At 46.0% G+C, this 16,276-nt stretch overlaps 1 long non-coding RNA gene across 1 annotated transcript in view; it reads left to right on the top strand.

The window, feature by feature from the left end:
- The window catches only part of LOC125940151 (uncharacterized), a 44,651-nt gene extending 29,662 nt beyond the window's left edge, over positions 1-14,989 (top strand). The window contains exons 2-3 of the long non-coding RNA XR_007463387.1: positions 4,542-4,712; positions 14,871-14,989. This is a non-coding gene — a long non-coding RNA (uncharacterized LOC125940151). The remainder of the gene's footprint in view (positions 1-4,541; positions 4,713-14,870) is intronic.
- The last annotated feature ends 1,287 nt before the right edge of the window (positions 14,990-16,276 follow it).

Raw genomic sequence — 16,276 nt, 5'->3', positions numbered from 1 at the left:
GACCTACATGACACCCATGCCATGACATTCATGTCACGGGTCCTCAGGAGTCCCTTAAGCTATGCCTAAGAGACCTTAAGGCGAAAGTCTTAGTCATGCTCATGACCATGACTTTGACCACCAACCTTGAGCTTTTTCCTTCACTTAGTGCCACATCCAAGCCCATTCCATAGGTTTATGAGTGTTCATCTTTTTTCGCTGAGTAATTGGCATTTTTTGTTGAGTCATGCTTATGACTATGACTTCTATCATCATCCTTTAGTGTTTCCTTCGCTTAAGGCCCACGTCCAAATCCATTCCAGTGGTTTTTGAGTGTTAATCTTTTTTCGCCGAGTCATTGTCATTTTTGCTGAGCCATGCTCATGACCATGACTTCTACGATCATCCATTAGTGTTTACTTCCCTTAGTAGCTACGTCCGAACCCATTTCAGTGGTTTTTGAGTGTTCATCTTTTTTCGCTGTGTCATTGTCATTTTAAGCAGCTGTTTCATGACCTACATGACACGCACGTCATTATATTCATGTATTGACCAATCATTTATGTTTGTTATACACTCTTATCATACTATGCCAATTTGTTGCCTACAAAGTTAACGAAACCACCATGAGAGCATAAAGACGTATGCGGCTGTTTCATGACCTATATGACACGCATGTCATGATATTTATGTCACGACCTATCATTTGTATTCGTCATACATTATTTCATACTATGCAAATTTTGGCCCATAGAAATTTAACGAAACGGCCATAAGAGAACCAAGACGTAGGCGGCTAGATAGATACTGTCAAAGTGGTAAATGTTCGCCAAGAAATGCTTCGCATTTAAAAATGCCAATGGCTCAGCAAAAAAAAAAAAGATGAACACTCATAAACCTATGGAATGGGTTCCGATGTGGTACTAAGTGAAGGAAACACTAAGCGATGATGGTAGAAGTCATAGTCATGAGCATGACTCGGCGAAAATGAGAATGACTCAGCGAAAAAAAAACCAATGGAATGGGTTTGGATGTGGTACTAATTGAAGGAAACACTAAAAGATGGGGGTAGAAGTCATAGTCATCAGAATGATTAAGGCTTTCACTTTAAGGTCTCTTAGGTGTAGCTAAAGGAACTCATTAGGACTCATGACACAAATGGCATGACATGCGTGTCGTGTAGGCCATGAAAGAGCCGCCTACGTCGTGGTGCTCTCATGTTCGTTTCGTTAACTTGGTATACGCTCCCCGTGCACTGCTTCGCATAACATCGATTCCCAGAGGAGGGCGTGGGATCTGCCGGCTTTTTTTATGTACCTTAAACAGAAAACGCTGAACTGTATGGATAACCAAGTTTCCGACAATGTAGTCGAGGGGCTTTTTATATTATTGAGCACCGAATCAGTGAACGTTGAGGGACGTGAATATTATCAGGAATTTCAGCGAGCTTTCTTAACCGATCTGCGTACGACGGAGAGTAATTTCCCAGTGCGGATTCGGCGCCCTCACGGAAGCACGTGCGTCACAGCAGGGTGCTACGTCATACCGCGCCGTGGGCAATGACGCCAGTGCGTGTTTTTCCTCTCGCTAAGGGATCTGCTTTGCCATTATAGAAACAAGGAAGGTCCTGATGAGTAACACAAGCTTTGAATTTTTTGCTCTCATGATCGTTTCCTTAACTTGGTAGGCTCCTCGCACACTGCTTCGCATAACATCGATGTCCACAGGGCGTGGGATCTGCCGGCTTTTATTAACCTGCTGCCGATTAGCAATCCAGACAGAGAAATACTTCGAAATTCCATTCCGAAAATTATGCAATGCTATACACACTGAAAACATTCTATCCTTTGGGGCATCTACATTGGCTTTTAGCGACAGGAACGTATGCAGGGCCGTATTCTAGTTCCTTGGCGACATAAGGAGAATACCTAGGTAATTTACTGATTTATTATTTATTATTTTACAAAATTCGAATTTACGTTAATTAACTGATTTATTATTTATTAATTAACAAAACTGCTATTAAACTGGTTTTAAAAAATCAAAGTTAATTTCTTAAAGAAGGATGGTTGAACCCTAAACTTTCTCCCATGCAAACTGAATCCAAAGCCAACGACCACGCAAAGAACCCAAGTAACGCTGAGCGACCCGATGCGATTCATATGTGATTTGATTGCTTGTTTAGGATTGTATTTTTGAACGTCGAAGTTGAATGAAGGCTCATTTCGTTAAGTGGCATAGCCTTTATTTTATATCATGTAGCCGTTGATTCCCCGCGCAGACTAACACTTTCACGGACGACTCTACACTTGCACAGTATTGCCTTTGTGATCGCTGAGGTAAGACGCTCACAGGCTCTGCCGTTGCCGATACACGGGATCGGCATTACGGGCACGATCGTTCGCGTAATGCAGCCTCTTCTTCCGCCGTGCGCTGCACCCGCGGCCTATTCATGGTGACGCCGGGAATGCATAGCGTGACGCGCGGAATGCAATGCAGATATATACAGTTCGTCTGGGTTCCCATTGTTCTTATCGCTACAACCGCGAATGTAAACTGTAGTGTTCTATGATACGTATGTCGTGAGCCCTTGTTCTATTGTGTGTGCAGATGCGCAGCCGTTGTTCTACTGTGTGCGCAGATGCGTAGATAGTTCCATTGTGCATGTTGGCTTTCCTGCAGTGCGCTTTCGGTGCTTACGGACGAATCGGTGAGACATAGAAAGCTCCGCTATAAAAAATGTATCTAACATCAGTTTGTTTCATCGGATAATTTCAACTGTTCCCTCACAATAGTTATTTTCCCAGAAGTTTTATCCTCCCGCCCCACCCGTTTAACCGCCGGCTTTTTGGCCAATCTCCCGTAGTGGGTATGCAGCAAGAAAGCCGTATATGTCTCATCGTTCAGTCAACCTTCGACGTCCTTGACCGAAAACCGTGTCGTCAACGCGAAATCGTGCGTTTAGAAAACGTTTATTTCAGCAAAAGACGATATGAACACTGAATCACAATGCCGGCACAATTCTACTGGGGCGATAACATATACAAAGTACGGAGCATTCCATACACTGCACGTCTTCAAAGAAATGTCCGAGATGACGAGTCGGTGTAGTAACTCACTTACTACACCAACCCGACATCGTGCCTTGTCTGTATGCAAACGCTCACGCTACAATGCTGATGGTGTGCGGGTCATCGTCGTTTTTGCGTAAATTTAGATAGAGTTCGGGCACTCGAACCCACGACCTTTGCTGTTATTAGGTGGCGTTTAATTAAGGCACAGTTAATTAAGGTAGAGTCAATTAGGCCACTCGAACTCGCGACCTTTGGTCGGAAAAAGCAAGTAATAAGAAGTAACAACGCATTCGAACGACAATGTCAAGTAATTTGATGAATGTCTCTGGAGCGCACAGGCTTTCACCCTCTTTAGTGTATGCTACAGTGACTGTCAATTATTTTCTTGTGTGCTCGGTTGACGGCTCGAGACTGAGACTCAATGTTTCAAATAAAGGTCGGCTGTTTTACCGCGACAGCCTCAAGGGCCCCGCGTCAGCATGCCCTCCGCGTGGCGCAGAGACCTTACTGAACTAATTTAATTTCTCGAAGTAAAATGCGTCAGAAGATTCGTAACGTACGACTTACGCACAACCTCCAGACATGAGAGCCTCGGATCGTAATTTGAATATACGAGAAAGCATAATTCTGTTACGTGGAAACTCACGCAGAAACACCTTTTTTACTTGCGATGAGTCACTACTTGTAGCCTCTGCCTTACGGGGGAACGAGTCATTGCTCTGCCCTGCACTGCCGCCGGGATCGGCCCACCCCTGTTTTTTGTCGACGTCACTCGGCGAAAAAATCCCGGGATACTAGCCATAGACAGCTGCGCTGTAAAAAGATATCGAGCTGGGCAGGCCATGAACTGCTTAGGGCAGGTAACCGGTGGACCATTAGAGTTACAGAATGGATGCCAATGGAAGGGAAGCACAGTCCAGGATGGCAGAAAGTCAGGTGGGGTGATGACATGAGGTAATTTTCAAGCTCCAGTTGGAATCAGCTAGCGCAAGACTATCGCGTTAGTCAACCGTCCTCCAATATCAATAACGTCAGGAAGCCATTATTGCGCACTGCATGTCATACGAGAATGGGCAAAGAGTTGAAGAACTTTCGTGTACCTCCAAATATTTTTTTCCAAAAACCATTCCAGAGCGTTTCAGAGAAGTTGTACCAGTGTGCACTTGCACCGCGAAAGAAAACAACGTTTGAGCGTCGCAAAAGAATCATTTGAGCGCTGGTGAAAAGAAAATGTTGAATGGAAATTATGACCTTATCCCCAACTATGAAGGTTGCATGCAATCAATCACTTTTTTTATTTTCTTGTCACAATAACTGCAGCAGACACACAAAGAGTACTCGTCATAAAACTCACGTCATCCAAGACTGTCCGTGGTTGTCGTCGAGACGTAGAATCCTGAGCAAAAAAAATGTATATTTAAGAAAGAGCCAGCTTACGGGCTATATCTGTTAGCGGTTTAATGATTAGGAGACAGGGAAGAAGCAAAGGTCTCCATTCACTCTCCTACTTCTAACGGCGTGTTCCCGATGCCAACTGCGATGAACTTCTTCATTTCACTGGCCATCTTAGAAGCTTGTGTTTTCATTCAAGTACTGGCACTGACGATACCTCACTGGGCGGATGAAGCGGCATATGGCAAGTACCAGGACGCCTGGAAGGTATGCTTACGATACATTTATTTCGAAACCCACTATAATGCTTGACAGTTTGCTATACCCTATAGTGAGTTTAGCAAGCCTTCGAACAAAGCTAAACAATGTATCGCAAATTATCAGATGTGATACAACGACAAAAGTTTCCGAAGCAACGCAAAAAAAATGGGTAATGCAAGCCTTGTTTTCGGATTCGCGGCGGAAGCCTACATGACAAACTGTGTTTTCTTGCTTGCAGTCTCTCCTTTTGGTGTTTTTGGCCGTATAGTCATGCAGCTAGCAGTTTTATCTTTTTCGTTACAACCAGTGAGGTTTTCGTTTTAATAGGCCCTCTTGCACGTGTCTACGGCACTAAGGTCCTTCGGCAGCTTCATTTATTTCCTTTTCTGCAACTTCCGATAGCTTTTCGGCAACAAGTTAGCGTTTTGTAATGCGACTAGCATTCTTTGGGAACTTCACCCATGTCGGTCTGTCCACGTGTAATGTTTTTTCATGCCAACTTGGGTCACAATGTAGTCCATGTCCCAATGGGTACCAGGCTGTTGGGCTCAGGGAACCGAGTTCAAAACCAACCCACGCCAACCGGGGTCACTGGCAACGTGCCGCTCATCACAACATATGAGGCATATCATCACCAACGACACACCCGTCTTAAGATAGATTGTGTTGCGACTCGGTGTAGTATTCAGGCCGGGGATCTTTCAGGTACAGGGATGAGTACGTCCGGGAGTAGGAACGAGATAAAAAAAATACGGGCAAGTTTGCACTCGGTCGTGCGAAGCTTAGGCACAGCGAAAGTGTCAATCCTCAAGTCTTACTGGCTGCTATGCTGCTAGGTATTAACTTGGTTTCTGCTAGGTCTTAACTTGGTTTAACTTAGCTACGCATGCAGGGAAGGTATTCTCGAGCGATCATTTTCGCAGGTACCTTTCCTTTCGCGACATTTCGCCTGGGCGCGTCGGCGCCTGCGAGCGACAGCGTTCCTGGCATGCCACAAGCGCAGGCAGGCTGGCAGGAGCCGTGTCTGTGTTGGGCGAAGCGAGCGCGTACATGCGCTGGCCGTTACTAGGCAACGCGAAGTGACGTCATCACTACTGCTTCGGCGCATGCGCGGCTAATCAACGCGGGCGGCGTCTGCAGCAGCTCTGCGCGTCGCCTCGTTGGCGCTGCAACAATTTCTTTCTCTCTCTATCTCGCTCTCATTTTCTCTGTCCCTCTCTCAAGCGTGCTCTCCTTCCCTCTCCTTAACGTCCCATGTCAAGGCAACATGTTCACGGCACGGAGAGCAGGCGAGGCACACGCCGCTCCGCGAGGTGGTTGCTAGGCAACGTAGTGGCGTCATAGCTCGGCGAGGTTTTGCGACAGCAGACAGACATGAACTTTATTTGGTCCTGAGGAACTACGTGGGGACCCCCTGTGGGAAGTCCGTAGTAGTCGCTGGCCGAGTCCACGTAGGGGCAAGAAGACCGTGGTCCTCCGCCCATTTCGCAGGCCCTCTGGACAGCCTGGAGTTGAACCGAGAGTACGCTGCTTTTAAGGGCATTGCTCCAGTCCACTTCTTTGTTTAACGGTGCGTTGCGTAACGCAGGGCATTGCCAGAGCATGTGAGCCAATGTACAGAAATCCACACCACAATTTTGACAGTGTGGTTCTATATTTGGGGCGGTGCGACTTAGAAAGCCCCTCGAAGGAAAGGACCCCGTTTGGAGCATTCTAAAAGTCGACGATTGAGACCTGTTAAGCTTAGGACGATTAATATGCAGAAGACAAACAATAATGTTCAACAGCCTGGCAAGGAAACAACAACTCAAGCTCTCCAGTCCGCCCCTAGAGTCTGTAAAGGAGTACGTTTATCTATGTCAATTACTCACAGGGGACCCTGATCATGAGAAAGAAATTTACAGAATAAATTTGGGTTGGAGTGCATACGGCAGGCATTGCCAAATCCTGACCGGGAGCTTACCACAGTCGTTGAAAAGAAAAGTGTACAATCATTGCATTCTACCGGTGCTAACATATGGGGCAGAAACTTGGAGGTTAACAAAGAAGCTCAAGAACATGTTAAGGACCGCACAAGGAGCGATGGAACGAAAAATGTTAGGCCTAACGTTAAGAGACAGGAAGAGAGCGGTGTGGATCAGTGAACAAACGGGGATAACCGATATTCTAGTTCACATTAAGCCGAAGAAATGGAGCTGGGTAGGCCATGTAATGCGTAGAATGGATAACCGATGGACCATTAGAGTTTCAGAATGTATACCAAGAGAAGGGGAGCGCAGTCAAGGACGGCAGGAAACTAGGTGGGGTGATGAAGTTAGGAAATTTGCAGGCGCAAGTTGGAATCAGCTAGCGCAAGACAGGGGAAATTGGAGATCACAGGGAGAGGCCTTCATCCTGCAGTGGACATAAATAGGCTGATGGTGATGATGATGAAGCTTAGGATGCGGTAGTGGAAAACTCCTCCGCTCTAACTGGTAGTGAGAAACTATTTCGTGGGAAGTAGGTGATGGGTCGCTGTGCTTATATTCGTCCGGCCCCCCAAAAGCTTCCATACCGCCGCGGTGGGTAAGATCTCGAGCACGGTTATGAGCAAGTTCATTGGGGTCAGGTATAGTGGTCTCCGCTGTAGCTGTCGCCCTGACGTGAGCTCTTTTCTTTACGCGTCACAGTCTGTCAGACTCCGTCGTCGTCTGACAGACTGTGTCCGCACGCTGATGAACGGACTGCTTCGTGGAAAACCTCCAAAGAATGGCCTTTTCCTGGATGAGACGTAAGAACTGCTAATCGCATTAACGTCACCAACCACCTCCAAAGGATGGACTCGCTGCCAATTTTTTAAGCTATTCGTAGAACAGCCATTAATTCTTGGACGGCTCATTTGCAATCGGGCTTTAAAGGTGTTGAGAGGCTAGTTGTGCAGTTTTTAAAAACAATTATTCACCTCGTGTTTAAATCTGGTCCTTTGTCCCTGAAGTTAGCTGACTTTTTTTGCACTCGTCAGTCCAGGCATGGTGTCTAATTATAACCGAAGTAAGTATCTCTTTATTTATTCTTTATTCAATGATTACCCCGCTTAGTTCGAAGGCGCTGCAACAGCGGGGTTGCAATGTCGAAAAAAAACACATCTTCATTGACACAGCACACTTGCTGACTGATAGTCGATTCCATTCACTAATGGAACGATCAAAAAATGAATTACCCTACATAATAGTTCTGGTGCGATATACTAAAATCTTAGGACAATTATCAGTACGTGCAGAGACATAATGAGGCCTGCGTAAATATTTTCCTTTCGAACGCAGCTTTTACCATGAAATAATTGATAGAGCAGTTTCAGTCACAATTTTCTTCGTCGAGAGGAAAGAATTTCCCATCCTATTTCATTTTTCATAATGGTACAGCTATCAGTCCTCGAGTACCGACTTAGGACAAACCTTGCTGCTCTGTTCTGGATTTTTTTTTCAAGTTTACTACTCAGTGTTTTTTGCCAAGGGTCCCACACGGCACAAGCACATTCGAGCATCGGTCGAATATGTAGAACAGATTTCAAGCAAGGCGCGCGTGTCTCAGATTTCTCTGTATAAAGTTTAAGGTCTTGGCTCTTAGCAACCACTGTATCAACGTGGTTTCATGACACTCGGCTGAGAATGTCACACCTAAGTACTTGTACTGTGATTTTGCTTCACCATGTTATTGCTGATGACTATTCAGGTTGACCCTTCTTTTTTACGGTAAAGGTAACATGAACGCACTTTTTTAGTATTTAAGTTCTTCTCCATCTTGTGCACCATTCAAGAACCATCATAAGTCTTTTGTAACAGGCAATGTCACCTTCATTTCTAGTTTTCGTATATAAACATAGTCATAACAAACACCGTATACTAGAACCTATTTCTGAACAATGTCATTTACATACATTAAAAATAAGATTGGCCCCAAAACTGAGCCCTGTGGGACACCCTATGATATCTACGAAACTGGTCTTCTTTGCCATTTAATCTGCGCACTGTCGGCGGAACGATCGATAGCTTTCAGTCCAAGCTAGAACTGTATGCTATATATTTAGAGCTGCTGGTTTACCTAAAAGCAAGAGGGTGAAACAGTATCAAACGCCTTTTGAAAATCCGAGAAAAGGCAATCGATTTGTCCGCCGGTGTCCATATCAGATGCATCATGATAAAATTCAATCAGTTGTGTTGTGCAAGATAAACCCTTAGGAATCCATGTTGTTGTGAGGCCTAGTTGTTTGTTAGTAATTGTGTCATTACTCTTTATATAAAATGTGTTCTAATAATTTACATAGTATGGACGTAAGTGAAATGGGCCTACAGTTATATACATCTTAGACCCACCTTTATGAATGGGGACATGTGAATTTCCCGTCATCCGGGAGGCCACTGAAGATAAAGACTGAGTATATATTACGTTAGATAAGTGGAATCCGATCAGCACATTACTTGAAATTCGAGGAGAATGTCGTCTGGTCCATTTGCCTTGTTATCGTTAATTTTGTTTAATAATGCTCTGACTCCTTCACATTTAATTCTACTGACTTCATAGTCGGAACGGAACTTGTGCATGGTGAAGGACTACATCTGTGTTTTTGCAAATTACTGAACGAAAGTAATTATTCAGACAAGTAGTTTCCTAAGTGTCATCTAATAGCTTCTGATTATTAAAGACATTTCGGTAATTACCGGTGGATCTGCTCCATAGCATTTCATGTATTGCCGGAATGCCTAGGCATTCGTTTTTATTTCGCTGCCGAGTTTTTCAGTTTAGGGCTCCTTAGCATCCCTTGTATTTTGGTTGTATTCACGGGTTACATCACGCAACCTTTACGATTGCTATTAGTTCTTTGATATTTTAAGTATATCCGCCTTCTATTCCTAACTATTTTAAGATACTGCAGTCATCCATGTTTTGTTACGCTTTTTTCAGTCTACCATATTTAATGCTGGGAAGTAGGTAGCGTAAGCTCCTCGAGTTTTTTCTTTAAACTTGTCCCACATTCTTGAATGTCACAGTCATCTGAGGGGCATTCAAAAAGCGGCAAATGATAAAAAAGCTTCCTTGATATGCTGGCATAATCACGTCTTTCATACAGGTACATTGTTCTGGTCTCTTTTTTTCTTTGTCTGCTACTTTTGGTTTTAACACTTGTGACGACAGCCAGGTGGTCACTTATTCCCGGAACATTTACAGAATGCACCATAATTGTTGAGTTGCCGAAAACAAGGTCCAATGTATTAGTACCACGAGTTGGATCGATACATACTGCGCTAATCCGAACGAATCTATGATATTTTTCATCTCCAAGTTTAAGGTTCCACCTGCTGTGTACTCGCAAGTTCCATCACGTCAGCACGAATGTGTGACAAGAAGCCTCAGAAGCACTTTCGAATAAAGTCTGTAGCGTGGTGACAGACTAGTTAGGAGGCCGGTAGAAAGCCCTGACTGCGAATCAAGAACTGCCTGGCAAGTAATCTTGCACCAGACTGACTCCACATCGTCATAACCTATATTTAGTTCAGAGGAGTCTAAAGAGCGGCGAACTAAAAGAAAGACGCCACCACCCACGCGTGATCTATCTCTTCGATAAGCAACAAAGTCTTCCGGAAACACTTCGCTGCCTATATCAGAAGGATCCAGCCACGATTCAGTCCCAGGCTACATCGGCTTTCACTGAGTAGATCAGAGCAGCAAGGTCATCAACTCATTAACAACACTTCTACAAGTCACTGTCACTGTAATCAGATCAAGTACCTGAGCCCCCTTTTTCTAGTTTGGGTCATTTATTTTTCACGACATGAACGACTTGTTTTTTTTTCTTTATCCCACTTAAACGTCTTATCATTCACAACTAACTTATCAAAGCTTAGCCTGATGCGATTTTTTTTCATCGACTTTATTGGCCGTAGCATCTTCCCAGAACCTTTTCCGAATATCTCTTGTTTCAGGTGCAAAATCTTGGTCGACACTGCATGCATTTTCTTTGAAGTTTCTAGCATAAGAAAGAACGTTGGATTTTTCTTTGCGGGAGGTAAATTGGCGATGATCGGCCTTTTCTTCATTTCGTAATAGCGACCTATACAGTGTGCTTTTTTTACCGACTGCATTCTAAGCCTAAGTTTTCTTTACAATGTTCTTGAGCAATTGTTCACTGTTCGCACGTTTCTGATTCGGTATCATCGCCCCATAAAAGGCTAGGTTATTTCTGCTGTTTCTATTTCTGAGTCAGCGCTTTTGTCTTGCAGTTGTCTGACATGACATGACAAGAACTTTATTTCAGTCCTGAGGAACTAAGATCTAGGCGAGCCGAAGGCTCCCCCAGATTAAGTCGGTGGCTCCGCCCACGATGGGACCGGGAGACCAAGTCCCGTCGCGATGTCGTGGGCCCTCTGGACAGCCTGGTGTTGGATTGAAGATTGCTGCTCTTGAGGGATTCCTCCCATTGCTCTTTCGTGATGGGTGGAGAGGCGTTAAGGCTGGGCACAACCAGAGCATGTGATCAAAGAGCATGAGTCATGACCACATTTGGAGCACGACTGTGATGGTCAGGTCTATCCTGTTAAGGGACCGGGGAGTGGATACCAACGGGTTTGCAGAAGTCTGAGTGGTGCAGTTGTCTAACTGCTTTATTTATCATCCTAATGGTACTCTCTTGCACATTTACTGTATCTTTGAGCGTTGTGATCTGGCCTTCTGTCGCGCGCAGTTTTCTGTTAATTCTGCCATCATTACTTCATTATTCGCTAGTCTAGTGTCAATGCTCTAATTCACTCAATATTGTGGTTTAACCATCTTGTAAGCTTTTGAACAATTCTGGCTCCTGGGTACTCAGTGGACCGGGGTTTAACTCAACATCGCCGAAAGCAATAATAACACTACTAGGTACAGAGCCCTGTGCGCGAAAAAAACGAAAACGTTAGCTACACACGTTCGGCAATTGTTTTCGGGCAAACAGGCACAGTACTTGTTGGACATGGAGCCGGCAGGGCACACAATAATCTACAACCACCATTGGATAATTATGACTAAGCTGCAGCAACAGAAGAGGCGTATAAGCTGCATGTCGGCAAGCGAGCCGGCTCCAAATCCCACACAGCCAACGTGTCGCTCGATTAATAAGTTTGTTCGGTGTCACATGATTTTCGTCATCCGATGGTGATTTGATGACGGTCCCTGTAGATATCTCGTTCTTTAACGGCTTGGCGTTGATAGCGATCGGAGGCATGAATGGCCCATCGGTCGCTGGTGCCATCAATAACGATGCCGTCAATGAAGGTAAGTCCTGAGCGCGCGTGACTGCTGGTCCTCCTCGGCCGACACCGAACTTCGGCGACGCTGCAATGGCGCCAAAAAAATTAAAATTAAATTATGGGTTTTACGTGCCAAAACCACGATCTGATTATGAGGCACGCCGTAGTGGGGGACTCCGGAATAACTTAGATTGTCTGGGGTTTTTACGTGCACCTAAATCTAAGCACATGGGTGTTTCTGCCTTTCGCCCCCATCGAGATGCGGCCGCCGTGGCAGGGATTCGATCCTGCGACCTCGTGCTTAGAAGCCCAACACCATAGCCACTAACAAACATGGCGGTTCTGCTGTAAATATTGCGCCGCCTTTGGCTCTCCGATACTCGATTCGACGTTTCATGCTTACAATTCGTATTCGAAAACGTTGATATTTACGCACCTCTAGTGGATATGCATCCCTTCATTTGCACAAGCCTTAAAGTAGATTCCATTCGCATTAATTGCAACACGAAACGAAAACAACTGATCTGAATGCCTGAACCACGTAATTACATGAAAGCGTTAAGTGAAATTGTTCTGCAGCATGTTCGTGCGCACGGAATAGCGTCAAGTGAAGTTTTGGAGCACTAATTAGGTCGCTGCTACAAACGCAGGTGAAATGGCAAAACGTAACAACGCATACGAGTCGTAACAAGGCATAGGAGGCGTTTGAATTTCTGACCATATTAGCTAGAAAGCAAAGTATGAGAAGTGGAGTAAAGTGATCTCACACATTTCATGAGCATACCGGTTTTCGTAAGTCAACAAGGATATAGCCGTATTCATCGATCTTCAAAGATTGATCTCTCGGACAATGACGCACTTGATCTCGGCGCCCCGACCGTTTATGTGTAGGGGTAGGACTGACACGGCAAAAGAAGCAGCGAGGCGCTATTTTCCACGCATGCGGACACACTAATCCCAGACGAAATGCGATAGCCGGCCTGAAAGATTATCCCCTCTTGTGTTTACAACTTCCAGACCATATGAATGTTGTAAATACACGCTGAAAGCTGGACGTCTCTCTTTTTTTATGTCTTAGCTGCATAGGGGTGTTCCACGTTTGTTTTCGAGCGGTGACGGCAATGTGTGGCGGTATGGTCGGCATCAATATCAGCCAGAGGAGAGCCAACAACGTAGTCTGAATCACAGCCCTGAAGCGGCCGTCTGACCGAGCTGTCGGAACCCGCAGCCTGGCACCAGCGGCGGTTCCGCCCCTTGCAAGATACATGAACATGCCTCTGATGTAACATAGGATGCCCAGCTGCAATATGGCGGAGCGCTTGAAAGACAAGGATATAGTGAAGCATTTAGAAAGTCCGGGGTAGATTTCGGGCCATGGCAATCAGACCCTTGGACTTCCTAGGGGATGTCAGAAACCTCACCGAGTTGACGTACGATCTGTTCGATTTGCATGCATCTACAAATGTCTTTTTCTTTTGTAGTATCTTTGCATGCGGTGATGCCCCGTCAATGGGCATGCTTGTTGGCGTTTCCTTTCGAATCCGACGAATGTCATTGAATTTTATTGAGGGGTTGTCTATGAATTGCTGATGATTCTACTAGCCATTTATTAAAATCCTGGATATTTATGGGAAATTGATCAAAGACAGCAAGAAATCCGAATACAAAGATCCCACAACGCAGTTACTTGCAGGAAGAACTGATCGGTTAAATGCGACATTACTAAAAAGCATTAACAACATAACAAAGGATTATTACAGTCGCGTCTACAACCCCTTTCGCATTTTTGTAAATGTCTTGCTTTTATTGCGATAGCAATTATATGGACACTTCAACCGGATTTCTGCCGTCGGCGTCGCCGTCGCCGTCGCCGTCGCCGTCGTCGTCGCCGTCGCCGTCGTCGTCGCCGTCGCCGTGAGGTTCCGTATAGATAAAATCTTCACCGCCCCCGTATGCCCGAGCGCAAGCGTGCTGAGACGCACGCTATCACGGAGAGCGAACGCACTCAATCCCCCGCGCAAGCAACGAAGCGGGAAGCCAGCGCTGGAGGAGCGGGGGGGGGGGGGGGGGGGCACTTCTACTGTGCCAACAACCGCGCTCGTCGCTCGGCCGCACGGTCCCTTATCTCTCCCGCGCGCAAGCAAGGAAGCGGGAAGCCAGCGCCGGGAAGCGGGGGGGGGGGGGGGGGGGCCACTTTTCTTCTCCAACAACCGCGCTCGTCGCTCGCCGCACCGTCTCTTATCTCCACACGGCTCTGACCTTTATGAGCCGTGCATTCGCGGCTCAGTTCCTGTTGAAGCGATAGACCGCACGTACCTTCGCCCGCAGCGGCGTATGCTTGCTGCCAGCGTTTTGACAGTCGTTGTCTGCAGTCATTCAGTGTGATCTCTTCATGTTTGTTTGTGCGCGCTCACACCACGCTTGTTCATTCAGTTAGTAATAGTCGGGTCACATTTTCCAACGCACGCTACACATGTAATGCTGCCCGGATCGGCAGTGCAGCGCTACAGGTGTGTCCCTTCGCAAGCGCGCTGCCCACGGGAGCGCTTCTCATCAACACCACCGTTTCACACGCACCTTCTCGTGGTCATCGAGTCTCTCTTCATGTCGGTAAACTTACGCCGCAGCACACCTGCTTACTTAATCAGCTCATGTTTACTACAATTCATATTGTTACCAAAGCCGCTCACCTTACTCGCATGACATTGCTGTGTTGCTATCGCATTCATTGCTTCGCCCTAGGGCGAAACTGTGACATTTTTTTCGGACCATTATTTGGACAATTTGTCCTCTGTCGGAAGGGATTGAAAGTGAGATGTCAGGGTGGGTAAACTAAAGGTGGCAGTCATTGTAATAATGTAGTCTACTCTCTATGCAATGGCTCACGTGTCCTCTGTTCCAGCTCCTAAACCAAAAAGACGATACAAGGTACTTTCTCCTGCAGTCAACGTTTCGCGATAAACCACATTTCTGGGGACGTAACTTCAAGTGTGTCACCGTTCGACAGACTCAGCAGAAACCCGCAAGTGAAAGCAGCCGTTTCTATCTTCCAGTATGTGGGCGTTCGCAACGTAACGTGAGTACAGAGAGCTTTCTACTCCTCCTTTCTAATGTGACCCGTAATCTGCAGATGTATGGGACACGTGGCACCGTTTTCAGCCAACCCTGCCATCAGCAACGTTGACGCCGCGGCGAATGGCGGATGCCACGCACGTGCCACCCTGCAGCGTCGATATTTTGACGACCCCTGGTAAAAATACACCGTTTGGCAGGGAACCGAGTGACATTGTGGCGGTCCACAAGTGAAGAATACGCAAGTGACTGCATTATTAGCTGCCCTTGTGAAAAAGATTTCCGGTGATTCTGAATGGAAGCGAGAGGGATGTTCTCGTATGGTCAAGTGTTGTCGAACAGCAGGAGCTTGGTGTGGGTGACGTCGAACTTGAAGAATAATAGCGCAAAATAGATGAGACAAAGTAGCAGGGTACTGATAATAATAATAATACCAGAGTAGCGCGTGGATGACTGACATTTTGCTCATGTGGCATGTCAGCCCGCCAACGTGTCGTTTCGCACATACATGCATGGGCGAAGAAATGCTGCTTAAACGATTATTGAAGTATGGGTCGTGTACAAAGACCAGAGCGGGCTGCTGCGAGAATTAGTTTTTAAAGAGCGCGGAAGGAAACCGTCAGCATTGCTTGAACGGCACTGGCTTGAGTGTTACAAGCTATTTTTGAGCGAGATTGGTGGATTGTTCAGATAACTGCGCGGGACATAAATGTTTCGTTGCAGAAAATTACCTCTCGGGGTTCTCGCAGACACTGGGCTCCTTTAAGAATTTTGAGGGAAAAAATGTCCCTGAAATCAAATGCTGTGCCTGTATTTCATCGTGTCAAAGGGTCAGGTGTGTCCTTTTGTATGTAAAAGGAAGGAGTGACCAACACGACAAATATATAGAAACAGGCATGTGCTACGGCTAAGTACCGCGTACATAGATTGGGAAACCGCGCTGTGGTGTGGCCAAAGAATGATGGAATCCCCAGGCTTTGTGGGGACTACAAGGTTAAAATAAATTTGGTCTTAAAAACAAATCATTAATCACCGACTGTCCACGCCAGATGACATGTATCAAGCCAATTACAGGCGACAAAGTGTTCCGGTTCTTGACCTGTCTGCTGCGTATCAGCCGGTACCGCTGAATCCCGAGTCTCCACCATTCTTTTACTGTAAGCACCAGCACGGGTTTTGTCCGTTTCAGTGCCTTCCTTATGTGTGGCATGTGCACCCGAAAATTTAATTCTATGA

The sequence above is a fragment of the Dermacentor silvarum genome, chromosome 9 (genome assembly GCF_013339745.2).
Source record: "Dermacentor silvarum isolate Dsil-2018 chromosome 9, BIME_Dsil_1.4, whole genome shotgun sequence".
Lineage (NCBI taxonomy): Eukaryota > Metazoa > Arthropoda > Arachnida > Ixodida > Ixodidae > Dermacentor > Dermacentor silvarum.
Note: the sequence above shows the minus strand (reverse complement) of the source record. Positions and strands in the feature narration are given on the sequence as shown.